This window comes from Canis aureus, chromosome X (assembly GCF_053574225.1).
Source record: "Canis aureus isolate CA01 chromosome X, VMU_Caureus_v.1.0, whole genome shotgun sequence".
NCBI classification, from domain to species: Eukaryota; Metazoa; Chordata; class Mammalia; order Carnivora; family Canidae; genus Canis; species Canis aureus.
This window is the reverse complement of record NC_135649.1, coordinates 84852715-84868415: the sequence shown is the minus strand read 5'-3', so window position 1 is coordinate 84868415 and position 15701 is coordinate 84852715. Positions and strand designations below refer to the sequence as shown.

Below are 15701 nucleotides of genomic sequence, written 5' to 3'. Positions count from 1 at the left end.
CCAGAGCCGCATAACATAACATTCAAAATGTCCTGGATAATATCCAAAATTACTCAGCATGGGAAAAGACAATCAGCAGAGGCCAAGGCTGAGATGACACAGATGTTTGAACTATCTGACAAAGACTTTAAAGCAGCTATTATAGAACTGCTCCAGCAACCAATCATAGTGATCTTGAAACCGACAGAAGAGTAGAAGTCTAAGCAGAGATATAGAAGCTATAAAGAACTGCTGGAAAAGTCTAGAACTGAAAAATAACATCACTGTGGGGCGCCTGGGTGGCTCAGTTGGTGAAGCGGTTACCTTCAGCTCAAGTCATGATCTCGGGGTCCTGGGATCAAGCCCCACATCGCGCTCCCTGCTGAGAGGGGAGTCTGCTTCTCCCTCTCCCTCTTCCTTGGCTTATGTGCTCACTCACACACGCTCTCTCTCAAATAAATAAATAAAATATTTTTAAAATAAAATAAAATAACTGAAACAAAAACTTCCTGTATGGATTCAACACAGCATGGAGATAAGAGTCCAAGAACTTGAAGAGAGAGCCATAGAAATTAGCCAATCCGAACAACAAAGAGAAAAAAAGATTTAAAACAAAACAACAGAGCCTCAGGGGTTCACAGGACAGTTACAGAAGGTCTGCCATTTGTATCACAGAAGTCCCAAAAACAGAGGAGAAAGTGCATTGCAGAAATAAAATTTAACAAACTAGTGGCTGGAGACTTGCTAAAATATCCCAAGGGACATAAATCTACAAATTCAAAAAGCAGAACGAACCTCACCTAGGATAAACCCAAAGAAAAATGTGCTGAAAACCAGACACAAAAGTATCTTGAAAGGAGTGAGAGAAAACATATTACCTCTAAGCACAAAAACTCAAATGGCTATGGATTCCTTACTGGAAACCATGGAAGAGAGAAAGATGTGGCCCAATATATCTTATGCACTTCAGCGAAGAACTGCCAACATAGAATTCTATATCCAGCAAATAGATCTTTCAGGAATGAGGGCAAAAGACAGATATTCTCCGATGAAGGAAAACTAAGATCACTTACATGCAACTGACTTCCTCTAAGATAAAAGCTAAAGAAAGCTCTTTAGACAAAAGGGAAATGATACCACAAGGAAACACGGAACATCAGGAATTAAGAAAGAGCAGCAGAAATGGTAAACATCTGGGTTTAAAAAAAAAAAACCACTCTACTTCTCCTCTTGAGCTCTTTGTTGTAAGCATAAATTGTAACATTGTCTATGGGGTTTTCAGTGCATGCCATTGTAACCATAAGATAAATTTAACAAGAGAAGAGTGGTAAGGTCTCCACAGTCCCCTTAAACCAGTAAAGTAGGTATACATTGTAATCCTCAGAGCAGGCACACATACACAAAAAAAGATATAAGGAGACATACAAGAGATGAATTAAAATAAAACACTAGGAAATATTCAAATAACTCAAAAGGCAGAACACATAAAACAGGAATGAAAATCAATAGTCAAATGGCAGGATGAATCCAAGCGTGTCAACAATTACAGTCAATTAAAATGGTCTAAACAGTAAATTAAAGGACATGGAAAAAAAAAGGACATGGGTTGTGAAAATGAATTTAAAAAATCAGAACCAAAAAAAAAAAAAATCAGAACCAACTACATTTTATGAAAAACTCACTTGAAATATATTATTAGTATTAAGTTAAAAGTAAAAGGAGGGGAAAGGTATAACAAGCAAACAACCTTTCAAAAGAATACTGGAGTTGTGGGGTACCTGGCTGGTTCAGTGGGTGGGACAAGCAACTCTTGATCTTGGGGTTATGGGTTTGAGCCTCAGGCTGGGTGTAGAGATTACATAAAAAAATAAAAATTATAAACAAAGACAACTGCATTACCAGGGACAAAGAAAGATGTTACAGAATGATAAAAGGGTCAGTTTGACAAGACAGGACAATCCTAAGTACATTTGTACCCACATACAAACCCTCAAAATAAAGGAAGCAAAAACTGACGGAATTCAAAGGAGAAATAAATCTGATGTCACAGTTGAAAGCTTTGGCATTCCACTCTCAATAATATATAGAAATAATAAACAGAAAATACCACCAACCAATTGAAGGGAGTATTTACAAAACAGTAACATAAACAGAATACGTATTCTTTCAAAGTACTTGTAAAACACTCATCAAGACTGACTGTACCCTGAAGTATAAAACTTAAATTCAAAAGAACTGGAAGACATACAAAGTATGTCTTCTGATCATAATGAAGTTAAACTAAAAATCAAAACAAAAGAGAATGAAGACCGAAACAAAACACAGAGAAAAGGGAAATTTCTAAATACAATATACTTCTAAACAGCATATGGCTAAAAAAACCAGTCTCAAGTGAAAAAAAATTTTTTTGTATTGAACAAGATAAAAATACAACATCAAATGTGTGGGATGCAGTTAAAATGGTGCTTCTAGGGAAATTTATATTCAATATTTATACCAGAAAAAAAAGAAGTGTCTCTAATCGATAATCTAAGTTTCCATCTGTACAAACTAGAAAATAAGGAGTAAAATACATCTAAAGCAAAGAGGTAGGGGAATATTAAGGATAAGGGCAGAAATAAATGAAATTGAAAGCTAAAAAACAATAGAAAAAAAATTAACAAAAACCAAAGCCGGTTCTCTGACACTATCAAAATTGTTAAGCATATAGCAAGACTGACAAAGGAAAACCTTATTTCTTACCCAATTAAAGAGGGGGTTTCACTACAGATGCCACCGATATTTAAAAGAATAAGGGAATATAACAAACAACTCTACACGCATAAATTTGACAATTAATACTGCTTATATCCTTTGAAGAATTTGTTTATGTTTATGAGGATATTGGTCTGTGGGTTTCTCACTGCTGTTTTGCTTTTTACCATCCTTAGTATCAGTGATTTTGACCTTGTGAAATAAACTGGCAAGTTTACCCTCTTTTGTAAAATAGATGGTCTAAAACTGGTGTTACTTTCTTCCTTAAATGCTTGTTAGAATTTATTTTCAAAACCATCTGGGACTGCAAATTTCTTCTTCAGAGGGTTTTTAACCATGAATTCAGTTTTATTAATGATTATAAGACTACCAAGGTTATAGATATCAACTCAGGTGAGTTTGGATAGGTTGTAATTTTTTCAGGATTGGTCTAAGAAGTTCTTGTTGGATTCCTATCTGACTTCTCCTAGATTAGAAAAGAGACAATTTGATCCAAGATCTTTTGGACTGTCACAGAGAGTTTTCCAATCTTGTTAGTAATTGGATAGTGGTGGGGGAGAGGGGGAAGGTGGAAGTTACAGGGAGGCTCAGGGGGTAAAGTGCAGATTCCTTGTTTCTGAGACTGGCCTGGCCAGTATAGTTAATGCAGCCACCCAAATGTCTGTTACCTGGTCAGGCCAGAATGTTTTTCTATGACGTGAGCTGGGAACCACGGGGGTGGAGGTGGCACTGGGGCTTGCAGGTTGGTATGGGGGGTAGGGTCAGGTCTAAGTGTAAAGCTGGCCAAGGAAGGCCAGAGTCTCCACACCCTCACCATCAGAGCCAACTACCCTCCAAACCACCTTCTGAGATACTTCTATCTTACACACAGCATGTACCCAAGGCACAGGTCAAGTGCCAACATGGCTTCTACCCCACCTATAATGAACAGCCTTTTTAATTCTTTTATTATCGGGAAGAGAATTCAACTGCTACAGAAAAAGTCTGGAAAACACACTGCCCTCAGATGTCCCAAAGGAGGTGACTCGGGTTCTGGCACAGGCTTCTCAAGAAGGCAGTGGGCCAGCCATTCCCAGCCCAAGGCAGAGCACTTCAATAGAATCAGCCAGGGTATGGAAATAAAGTCGTGGCATTCAAAAGACTGGCTGTAATTCTTCCTCCATTTAGTCAGACACAAACTGAAACTCGTAAAGCTGAACGCCACCTCATGAATCTCCCTGCCCATGGCCTGCCTTCTTTCACAAGATGAGGAGACTGTTCTAGACACGGGAAGTGACTGGCTCAAGGTCATATACTTGCAGAGGTCAGAATGGGACTGCAGCCCAAGTGGCGGGGTCCCAGGTCAGTGCTATTTACACCTATATGTAAAAATAAGTGTTGACTGGACAGCTACTATGTATGTGAGGCAACATGATGAAAGTTCCTGTCATCATAGAACATCACCTTCAGTAGGGAATACAGACATTAAATGATTACACAGATGAATAGAAACGAGTGTGAAGGTTAAGAGAAATGTAGGCAGAGGAAGTACATTGCCTTCAAAAGGCTTAAGACACAACCCAACACCACCAGCACTAGAATTAGTCACATGGTCCCAGAGGAAAAATTTCACCTTGGTAAACTGAGGAATGATTCCATGTGATTGTTTGGTGATTAAATAAAATTTCCTGTTGGCAAAGTCTACAACCTAAAAGTGCTTTAGTCCTGTATCTAAAGCACAATCTCAGATGGATACATGGAGGAGAGCTCCAAGTTAGTAGTTGAACAAGGAGCTAAGACAAAAAGATGGACAATGAAAGAAGTAATGATTCTAGCTCTGGGCAATTTTGTAGGACCAAGACAAAGGAGCCACTTTGTGGTGACTCAAGCCAAGCATTAGCCAGATACCTGCAGGGGAAATAGCCCTGTGGCCACAAAGGCCCTGAAACTGGCTCCAGCAACCAGCATGACATACTCCAGGGAGCAAGAGCTCCTTGCTGGGTAAACCAGGTAGTTCCTCAGAGCAGGGAATGAATCTAGGATTCTGTGTTTCCACACCTTGACAGTGAAGATAGGACATACAAAAATATACACAGAGCTTCTAGCTTATCTCAGAACTTGATAAATATTAACAAATTTAATGGGAAAGTTCTATAAATATTCGATCTAGTTATTCTTTTGGGAGAGATTTCCCCTACAATGGGCACTCTCATAATGCAAGCACTTAAAAGTTTTCTAATTTCCTCCCTATACTTTAAAGGCATAAATACAATCATAGAACCAGAGACCTGTAGCTTTACAGTAAGATGGTAAAACCCCATTTGGGAGAGCTTGATGAAACAGATTCAAGTCTATACCCCATGATCTGGTAATTCTATCATAATAGGAGGTCAGGCTCTTTTCACCACAGCAATCAATTAAGAACAAAAAAAAAATAGGCATGTATTTCTATATGAATCATAGAGTGTTCTGGAATTAAAAAACCAAGTCAAGTCCCCTATGAGGCACCTGTGATAATTACGAGAAGAGATGTTCCTAGAAGTTTCTAAACCACGTTGCAACATAGGGCAAACTGACCAAAACAGTTTGGAACAGAAAAATAGGAGTAATGTCAGAGACTGTCACCACAGTGGGTAGGGTTCCAACCACACCAGTACTAAACAGGAGTCTGAGCACCTGCCTGGGCTCTCTGCTTGTCAATTCCAAACCTCTGAGGGTGGTTATTTTGGTCAAAGGTATAGAATGGAAGGTTTTAAAATGTATTTGGTTTAAAATGCACATATATACCAGCCAACTGTGAAGGTGCAGAAAAAATTTATCATCATCACACCAGGCTAGACCAGTCTCAAGCAGTAGCTATCTTAAAGGCTTAATGGAATCTCCCTCCTTAAAAATTATTAGTCACAGAATGATTTAGTTTGCATTTACCCCAGACCTTCAGGAGCTAGCTAAGTAACCTCAAGAAATACCCAATTGGCTCAGCAATTCTGTGAGTCGCACAGATAAAGTTTCTAGTTTTTTCTCAGGACTAGGTAAGAATAATACCTTTTTAAAAAAGATTTTATTTATTTATTCATGAGAGACACACACACACACAGAGAGAGAGAGAGAGAGAAGCAGAGCCACAGGCAGAAGGAGAAACAGGCTCCATGCAAGGAGCCCAACGTGGGACTCGATCCTGGGTCTCCAGGATCAGGCCCTGGGCTGAAGGCAGCACTAAACCGCTGAGCCACCCGGGCTGCCCAATAATACTTACTTTTATATACATTCCCTGTGGTATCCGGAGCACCTAGTATAGAGTCTGACATATAGTGCAACTTCAAAAAAACTGCTTTTTTGAACAAATACACAATTTAATTATCAGACAAAAATTCTGCAAAACCAAAAGTATATACCTTGAAAGATCATGATCTTGTTATTCATACTGATATCCAAGTAAGAAAGGGAGTATCAGGGCAGCCCCGGTGGCCCAGTGGTTTACCACTGCCTTCAGCCCGGGATGTGATCCTGGGGACCCAGGATCGAGTCCCACGTCAGGCTCCCTGCATGGAGCCTGCTTCTCCCTCTGCCTGTCTCTGTCTCTCTCTCTGTCTCTGTCTCTCTCTCTCTCTCTATCTTTCATGAATAAATAAATAAAAATCTTAAAAAAAAAGATATAAAAAAACTTCTTAAAAAAAAAAAGAAAGAAAGGGAGTAACAAACCAAACATCTATTTTGTATTTTTGTCATAGGATGGTTCGGTAAAAACAGACAAGCAAAACTAACCAATCCCCTCTATGGTTTACTAACTGTGATCATATGACTTGAATGCCTCTCTTAAATATCTATGACCTCATATCTAACATACGGCCAATAATCTCTTCCTTACACTGTTGCAGTAAGGATGTAAGTGTGGCCATACTGTTTTTAGAGCCTGGCACACTTAGGTGTTCAACAAACGAAGACCCATGAGAAAATAGGAGAAAAAAGCTCTCCTTTGACCTCAAACAAGGATTCCAACCAGAAATTTTTATTATTCATGTCACTTTCTGAGCTTCATTCCATAGAAAGGGGTCCTTCACTCATTACAGCAAGTATTTCTCCCCCCTGGTGGTAGATCAGAACCCCAGGGGAGCTTTCCAGGCAGGTGACAACTCACTGTGACTCTCCAGTGGTGGATGGGAAAGGGGGATTGAGCTGCCTGGTGAGGTCCTCTACCTGGACCTGAGCCCCTGGGCCCTCCGGGAGCCAAAGTACATGGGGACAGAGGGACACCAAAAAGGAAGCAGTCAGGACACAGGAACATGATGCTTCAAAGGCAGGTGGAAGGGAGGTATAGCACAGGAAACACCAAGGAAGGATGGCCGGCCTCGATTCGGAGCACACGATCTTTTCCTCAGAAGCATCTTTTTTAAGTAATCTCTACACCCAGCGTGAGGCTTGAACTCACAACCCTGAGATCAAGAGTCACATGCTCCTCTCACTGAGCCAGCCAGGCACCCCAAGAAGTATCCTTAATTTAACCAGTAAATGAAAGGCCGTTTGGAAATAGCTTCTACAAGCTGTGATTTAACAGAGACTTCGAATGAATATACATCTAAGCTTTCCCAAAAAAACCGATCTGAAACTGTCTGGTTAATCTGGCCTAAACCATAACATATGGATAGATCTAAATATTACCCAAAAGTCTCCATTTCAAAAGCAACATATGTATTTCTTCAATGTAAGTTTAACCTATCTTTAAAAAAATCGTAAGTGATGTAATCAGAATGGCAATACTCACCAAGCTGAGCAAAAGTATTTCTCTTGAAGAGGGTGCCAATCAACTAGAGGCTGCTCTCATATTACTTCAAGATGAGCTGTATGCTACTTCTTTGTATAACTTCAAGGATGTCACAACCTTTCAGGACTCAGTTTCTCCCTCTGTTAAAAAAAAAAAAAGAAGGGAGGAATGGATCTAGAACACTATGCTTCCCTTCTGAAAACAGCAATCTTTGTTACTTCTCCCTATGCCAGGTATTTAATTACCAAATATGCCTATCTTTTACTATGTGGTTCCTGAGAAGGGGAAGATGGACCAGGATTTAAAAAATTGACACCAATGAGTAAATGCAGGCTTCAAAGAAAACTTCCTAGACACCTTGCTCAACTCAAAACAGGACAGACCACATCCCTCGCTCCCTTTCCTTATAATCAAATTTCTAGAACTCCATTCCCCAGATGCTACAAACCTCTCTCACATTAACCAAGACTGATCTTAAAGTACAACATCCTCTTACAGGCTGGGAACTCTTTTACAAAGGATGGAGTTGTTATAAATGTGTAAGATGAGCACAGTATCAAGTCAATAAATAGCTCACCCAAAACCCAGGGCCCCATGCTAATCTCAACACCCTTGTTTAGCCCACAGCTAAGAGTGCAAGGAGTGGACAAAAGAAAATCCAAGGTTTAAAAGAGTACTCTGATTTAGTATTGATGATGAAAGAACAAGCGTGTACTTTTGTGACACATACAAATTACAATCAAGTTAACCTACCAGCAAAGGCCTCATTCTCTAAGACTGTCAATAATAATGAAGGGAAGGTCATGAAAACAGCAGAGCCAAACCCAGCCTATTTTAAAAGCATGCAGGATTTAAAGTACATAAAGAAAATTGTATTTTTTTCATAATTCCAATAGAGGAAAACCTTAGCACTCATTAAACACTGTACAAGACTCTTCCATAGGCCTTCAATTTAAGAATATTACATGCTCTGGGAACCCAATATAGCTATAGAATACCCAAAATTTATGAAGTACTAAGAACTGTACAAAGTACAGAAACAGAAACTACTCACTCACAGAACATAAGGACTCAAACACATAACATTGAACAACCCAGGGGACAATTTAACATCCTGGTCATTCATTTTAAACAGCCTTGTTCTTATACCCACTTGAAGTGTTCTCAATTTGCAGTGATAAAAGTCCGTTTTTAAAAATCGAGTAACTGGGGCACCTGGGTGGCTCAGTGGTTGAGTGTCTGCCTTTGGCTAAGGCCTTGGTCCCGGAGTCCTAGGATCAAGTCTCGCATCAGGCTCCCCATAGGGAGCCTGCTTCTCCCTCTCTCTATGTCTCTGCCTCTGTGTCTCTCATAAATAAATAAATGAATAAATGAATGAATGAATGAATGAATAAATAAATAAATCTTAAAAAGCAGTAACTACTACTGTAGTCAAAAGTTAACATAAAGGAACCTACGTTGAGAGTCAGTAGAAGAAAATTCATTCAGAATAAGTGGGTTTGCACTAACTACTGTACAAAGGGACACTCGATCTCTCGATATTTCTAAGGGGAGCATGAACCCCTCTTTTGTCACTCCAACTACCTTCCTTGGACCTTCACGCTATGCATATAATGTCTGACTTCCACCATTTTAAAGAAGTTCTCGGGATCCCTGGGTGGCGCAGCGGTTTAGCGCCTGCCTTTGGCCCAGGGCGCGATCCTGGAGACCCGGGATCGAATCCCACGTCAGGCTCCCGGTGCATGGAGCCTGCTTCTCCCTCTGCCTGTGTCTCTGCCTCTCTCTCTCTCTCTCTCTCTCTATCATAAATAAATGAAAAAAATTAAAAAAATAAAAAAATAAAGAAGTTCTCCTTAAAAAGCACAAAGAGGGGCACCTGGGTGGCTCAGTTGGTTAAGTGTCTGACTCTTGATTTCACCCCAGACGCTGATCTCAGGGTCATGAGTTCAAGCCCCATATTGGGCTCCACACTGGGTGTGGAGCATACTTTAAAAAAAAAAAAAGAACAAAGAAATGTTTGCTTATTAACAACTGCAAGAAGAAGCAATATAATTTTTCCCACTTACTGTAAGAGATAAAATACAGAAATGGAACAAAAATGTTATTTAAGAATGTCTTATGACAGAGTGCCTGGTTGGCTCAGTTGGTAGTACATGTGACCCTTGATCTTGGGATCATTAGTTCAAGCCCCACATTGGGCATAGAGCTTACTTAAAATAATAAAAAATGTGTCCATATTAAGAAAAATACTTAATGGTTAATTGTCAAAATAAAACATGGAGGCACATGAAAAATAATCACTACCTTGCTAAACATTAGCACAGAATTTTTTTTTAAAGATTTGTTTACTCATGAAACACAGAGAAAGAAACAGGCTACCTGCGGGGAACCTGATGCAGGACTCCATCCCAGGCCTCTGAGATCATGCCCTGAGCCAAAGTACGATGCTCAACCACTGAACCACCCAGGTGCCCCCCAAATTATTTGAATGTAAAAATTATTTAAGGTTCCACCTAGAATAAACATATAGACATACAAATTTCTAGAATCATACAGCCAAATAGGGAAGTTCTTGATCTCTCCCACATCCTTCGGAATGTGTATATGCAGCTCTCAAGTTCAGTTCACAAGACATATACAATCTATTTAGTACATGGGTGTAAACGGCTTCATTTGGAAAAGCCTCCTTTCATTCCCAGGCCTCACAAATGCTTGCTTCCTGTGTTCCAGAGGAAATCATATTTATAATTAGCAGTTTATAAAATTCACTTTGCGTGTTTCTTATGTGATTAGAAACTGGCAGGGCTGGCCCCAGTGTGAGTAGCAAGTGAGTGGCAGCAAAATTCTCACTTTGCTCAAATGTTCACAAACCTAAAATGGTTAAGTCCTTGGCCTTCAGTTATTAATTCCTTGAGGCTCTGGTTAAGTTTCAACTACTTTACCCAAACCGGAGTAATAGCTAACAGCTACACATATGAATAAATACTATATACTAATTTATTTCTGTCAGACAGGAGAGCACCAGGTGAGAAGTGCCTCCCACCTCCATCCCCGTTGTGTTGTCTGGGGTCAAAGGAAATGAGAGAAAGGTTCCTAATAGTAGGGTTAAGAAATCTGAATCACTGATTTCTCTACTTCTCTAGGTTGCCTTAACAGCAGGCAATTCCTTTCTGTGTTTAAGTCTCAAATAACTTGACGTATGCACATACAAAAAGACAGGAATTAAAATGTACTGAGCAAAAAATATGGTTTTTATACAATTAATAGAAAAGCAACACCTTTGTATTTCCCAGTCAAGTGAAGCATTCTGGGAAAGCAGACACTCTGGCTTTCCAAAGTCCCACAGCCTCTGCAAGCTTGGCTACTTTAAGGGCAGACCACAGCTCAAAAAACTGTTGGTATCTTGGAAACATAGCACATCCATCCTTCCCTCATGCCAACATCAACCTGATGATGAGTTTTCTGAATAAGCCAGTCTTCTGTTGGCCAAGGAGGCCTTCCTGAGTCATTCTTCTTGGTTTAGAAGGAAGTTTCATTTCATATGGTATCACCACACTGGAGTTGATCTGAGAAAGGTGGGTAAGGGGCAACACTAAAGGATAATGTTATATCCTGTGTGGAAATTCCAGGCCTTCCCACTACTTTCAGGTACCCCAGAATTCACTGAAGTCAACAGATTCAGGGGATACTCATGCAGTGCAAAAGGCAATAGTCTGAGTAATGAAGCCATAAACCAAATAAAGTAAGCTTCACATTGCACCCCCAACTTGTCATTTCTTCTTTCCTACACAGCATCTTCCAACTTAATCATGATTCCTCAAACCATTATGTTAATTTGAGAGCGAAATAACTGATGTTTAAGGACCAAAAAAAAAAAAAAAAACAAAAGCAAAATCACTTGTATTTTTGAAGTAACTTGTAATACAAATCTTTATTTCTACATACAAAGCAGCAAAAAGTTACTTTAAAAGTCTTGAAATTGATAATTCCAATAATTGGTTTAAAAAAACTAGATAAAACTCGATAAGCATATATGTGTTGAGAGCATTTCAAAGCATTAAAGATACCAACTTTTGAGGAATAATACATTTGATTTATTCGACAGTATAAAATTTGAGAAGTCTCATCTTTCATTTTAAATCTCAGTTACTGTCATAATAAAAAATGTCAGTGAAATGAGGTTTACTTTTCAATTGCTGTGTAATTTGTCGTCCTTTTTTCTACCTGCCGGTGTGCATGAAACTGCTGTTCAAGTGAAGGAAAATATAAAACTCCCCTATGGCTCAATTTTCTTTCAAGTAAAATGAGAAAACTGTCAAAGATTCATTCCTGCCTCTCACTACTTTTCAGTAGCTTTTTTTGTAAAACTTTCTACAGCACTCTCCGAATATAAAAAGTGATTTTAAAAGACTTGAGGGAGGGATCCTTGGGTGGCTCAGCGGTTTGGCGCCTGCCTTTGGCCCAGGGCATGATCCTGGAGTCCCAGGATCAAGTCCCTCGAGTCCCACCATCAAGCTCCCTGTGTGGAGCCTGCTTCTCCCTCTGCCTGTGTCTCTGCCTCTCTCTGTGTCTCTCATGAGTAAATAAATAAAATCTTAAAAAAAAAAAAAAAAGACTTGAGGTGGTCTTTAAAGGAGGGGCACCTGGCTGGCTCAGTTGATAGAGCATGTGACTGACTCTTTGATCTCAGGGTCGTGAGTTCAAGCCCCACATTAGGTGTAGAGATTCCTTAAAAATAAAATCTTAAAAAAAAAAAGATTGGGTGAAATGAAATGTATAAACAGGATAAATATTGCTAGATCAAATATTTTAATTTAAGTATAGCTGACACACAATGTTACACTAGTTTCCGGTGTACAACATAGTGATTTGACAACTCTACAATGCTCACCATGAGAATCCAGATCAAAATTCTTATTTTATGACTACCTTTTATATTCTAAATCCTCTTTATTATCAAAAACTCCTAAGAGATTATTTATAATAGACACTCTTTGAACTGAGGGCCTGTCTCAGATTGGAGATGAGGGATCTCTCATCTCTTTTAGATGACTAAAAACACTGTAGGGGGGCAGCCCGGGTGGCTAGTGGTTTAGTGTCGCCTTCAGGCCAGGGCCTGATCCTGGAGACATGGGATTGAGTCCCAAGTCAGGCTTCCTGCATGGAGCCTGCTTCTCCCTCTGCCTGTGTCTCTGCCTCTCTCTCTTCTCTCTCCCTCTCTGTGTATCTCTCATAAATAAATAAATAAAATCTTTATTAAAAAAAAACACTGTAGGTCCTAGATGAGATCCTGGAACAGAAAAGTACATCAGTGGGAAAATAGCGAGATCCAAACAAAATCTGGAATTGGGTCGGTAGTTTCGCATCAACGTTCATTTCCATGTCTTGATAAGTGTATCATTGTTAATGTAAGATTGAGGAAGCTGGGTGAGGATTATATAGGAACTGTATTATTTTTACAACTCTTCAGCAAATACAAAATTAACTCAAAGAAAAAAGTTTAAAAAAAGCACTCTTTGAGAAAGAAAATCAATCGCTACAGGTTTTACGAAGAACCTAAATTTTCAAAGTGTTTAATGCAAAATACGCCATTAGTGAAATGGTTCCACTAGGTGGCACCCTATTTTCTAGAGTTACCAGAGACACCTCTTACCCTCCCCATCAATCATCACCTTACACCAATTTTTCTTGAGCTTATTTTATAGCGTCAATAGGCACCATCTCTTTGTACAATGGATTCTATGACTTGACTAACGCTATATAAAACAATGTTCGCTTTATTTTCTTAAGTTGTCAGATTCAAGCTTCATTAGCATTCCAGAATTTTAAGATAAGGTTTAATGAATTCGGTCATTCATCACATTTATTGAGCCCTTACTTTGTGCCACATCCTCTACAGTCTGAATCAACCCATGCACTTTAGTGGTGACCAACATTAGAAACTTCCCATCCTTGGGGTGCCTAGGTGGCTTAGCCAGTTAAGGGTCCATCCAACTCTTGATTTTGGCTCAAGTCATGATCTCAGGGTTGTGAGATCAAGCCCTGCATAGGGCTCATACACTGGGTGTGGACCTGCTTGGGATTTGCTCTCTCCCTCTGCACTTTTGCCCCTTTTTCTCTTAAAACACACACACACACACACACACACACACACACACTTCTCATCTTCCTGCAAATAGCTAAGAGTCTACCAGTTCCCATATGGTTTGGCTTCTGCACTTCAATATAATGTATCCTATAGCATTTCCTGGTCTATTCAATATCTTCCTTGTAAAACATTTCTATCATCCGTGTTCCTTGCCACTGCTCTCTGCTGAGAGGCTCTAATAAACCCAGGATGTTAAATTCCATTCCATTCTGAAGTTTGATTTTAGGAAATAGATATCAAACATTGCTAATGTGAAAAAAAAATTTAAAGGATTAAATCCCTTTGGGGGTGCTTAGATGTCAAAATGAAAATAGAGTCATGCCATTTACTAACCTATTTGCAAAGTCCTGAACTCAGATAAGATGGGAAAGCATTCGATCTCTGAATGTTACAGGATAAACATTTATAGTAAATTCAGAACCAACTGGAAATAGTGATCCTACATAAAAGAGACAATACTTTTAACACCTGGCCCCAGCCCAAGCCAGAAGACATAAAAACGGAGATGCTCTCAACTTAAGAGCATTAAGGTGGCATGCAAAAGCCTGAGGCAACTCTTCCATCAAATGTCCATAAAAATCCCTCTCTGTATTCGCTTCTCATTTTCATATAACCAACAAAATTTATAAATGATAGAATGCGATAACCAAACTGGATCTTACAAACTATTTCCTTTTAAAAACAATTTGTTCTAATTGTGAAAGCAAAAATTTTACATGAAATTTTCCTTTAATACAACACCAAGCTGTATAAAATGTTTTTGCTGGTACTCTAAAACTTCATCTAAATTAACCATCAGTTTGGAGGGAACGGTATTTCGTGAGTCTGCATCTCAGCACCCCTAGCTCTGAAAAATAAGCCTGCTAAATTTAAGACAAAATCACTTAAACTATGTATAGCTTTACATGCAAGGGTATGCTTTTTCATGTTGAAGAAATTAAACGGAGAGAATCTCATATGCTTTAATAAGAATTTCAATTCAAAAAAAAAGAATTTCAATTCATTATTTCTAAACCATTAAAATTGTTCATGAACTTGCCTATAGACCTGAATTTAAATATTTCGTTCAATAAATTCTTCAAAGACCTTCAGATAATATCTTCACCAAGAAAACCTGAGGTTTTGTCTTCCCTATTCATGCTCTTCGAATTCACACATTGAGGTAATTTTCTTATATATTTATCATACTAAAAAAGAAATACTTATTCAGTAGAATTTATAATATATTTAAATATGTTTATGTTATATATTATAACTTAAAATATATTATAAATTACATATTATCTATATATACATCTAAAATTTAAGAGTGACCCAAGTGCCTGGAAATCCCAAATACTGAGAGAAAATAAAATGCAACAGGAAAAACAATGGGAGGGGCACCTGGCTGGCTCAGGCAGTAGAGTATGTGACTCTTGATCTCTGGATCATGAGTTGGAGCCCCACATTGAGTATAGAGATTACTAAAGATAAATAAACCTTTTTTGGGGGATCCCTGGGTGGCCCAGCGGTTTGGCGCCTGCCTTTGGCCCAGGGCGCGATCCTGGAGACCCGGGATCGAATCCCACATCGGGCTCCCGGTGCATGGAGCCTGCTTCTCCCTCTGCCTGTGTCTCAGCCTCTCTCTCTCTCTCTCTCTCTCTCTCTCTGTGACTATCATAATTAAATAAAAAATTTTTAAAAAAATAAAAAAACCTTTTTTTAAAAAAAAGAAAAAAACGGGCAGCCCAGGTGGCTCAGTGGTTTAGTGCCACCTTCAGCCCAGGGCCTGATCCTGGAGACCGAGGATCAAGTCCCACGTCGGGCTCCCTGCATGGAACCTACTTCTCCCTCTGCCTGTGTCTCTGCCTCTCTATCTCTCCGGGTCTCTCATGAATAAATAAAATCTTTAAAAAAAATTAAAAATAAAGATTTTAACTAAAAATTGAATATGTAATTATGTCCTAGGTTTAGTGAGTTTGAGATCTTTTTCAAGAAAAAAAATCTGATACAGGGGATCCCTGGGTGGCTCAGTGGTTTAGCACCTGCCTTCCACCCAGGGCATGATCCTGGAGCCCGGGGATTGAGTCCCACGACAGG

At 39.2% G+C, this 15701-nt stretch overlaps 1 long non-coding RNA gene across 2 annotated transcripts in view; it reads right to left on the bottom strand.

Annotated features, from left to right (window-relative positions):
* Positions 1 to 15701, bottom strand: part of LOC144309185 (uncharacterized) — a 109800-nt gene that overhangs the window by 49541 nt on the left and 44558 nt on the right. For both annotated transcript variants that reach the window (XR_013375270.1, XR_013375271.1), the window contains exon 5: positions 7475 to 7614. This is a non-coding gene — a long non-coding RNA (uncharacterized LOC144309185). The remainder of the gene's footprint in view (positions 1 to 7474; positions 7615 to 15701) is intronic.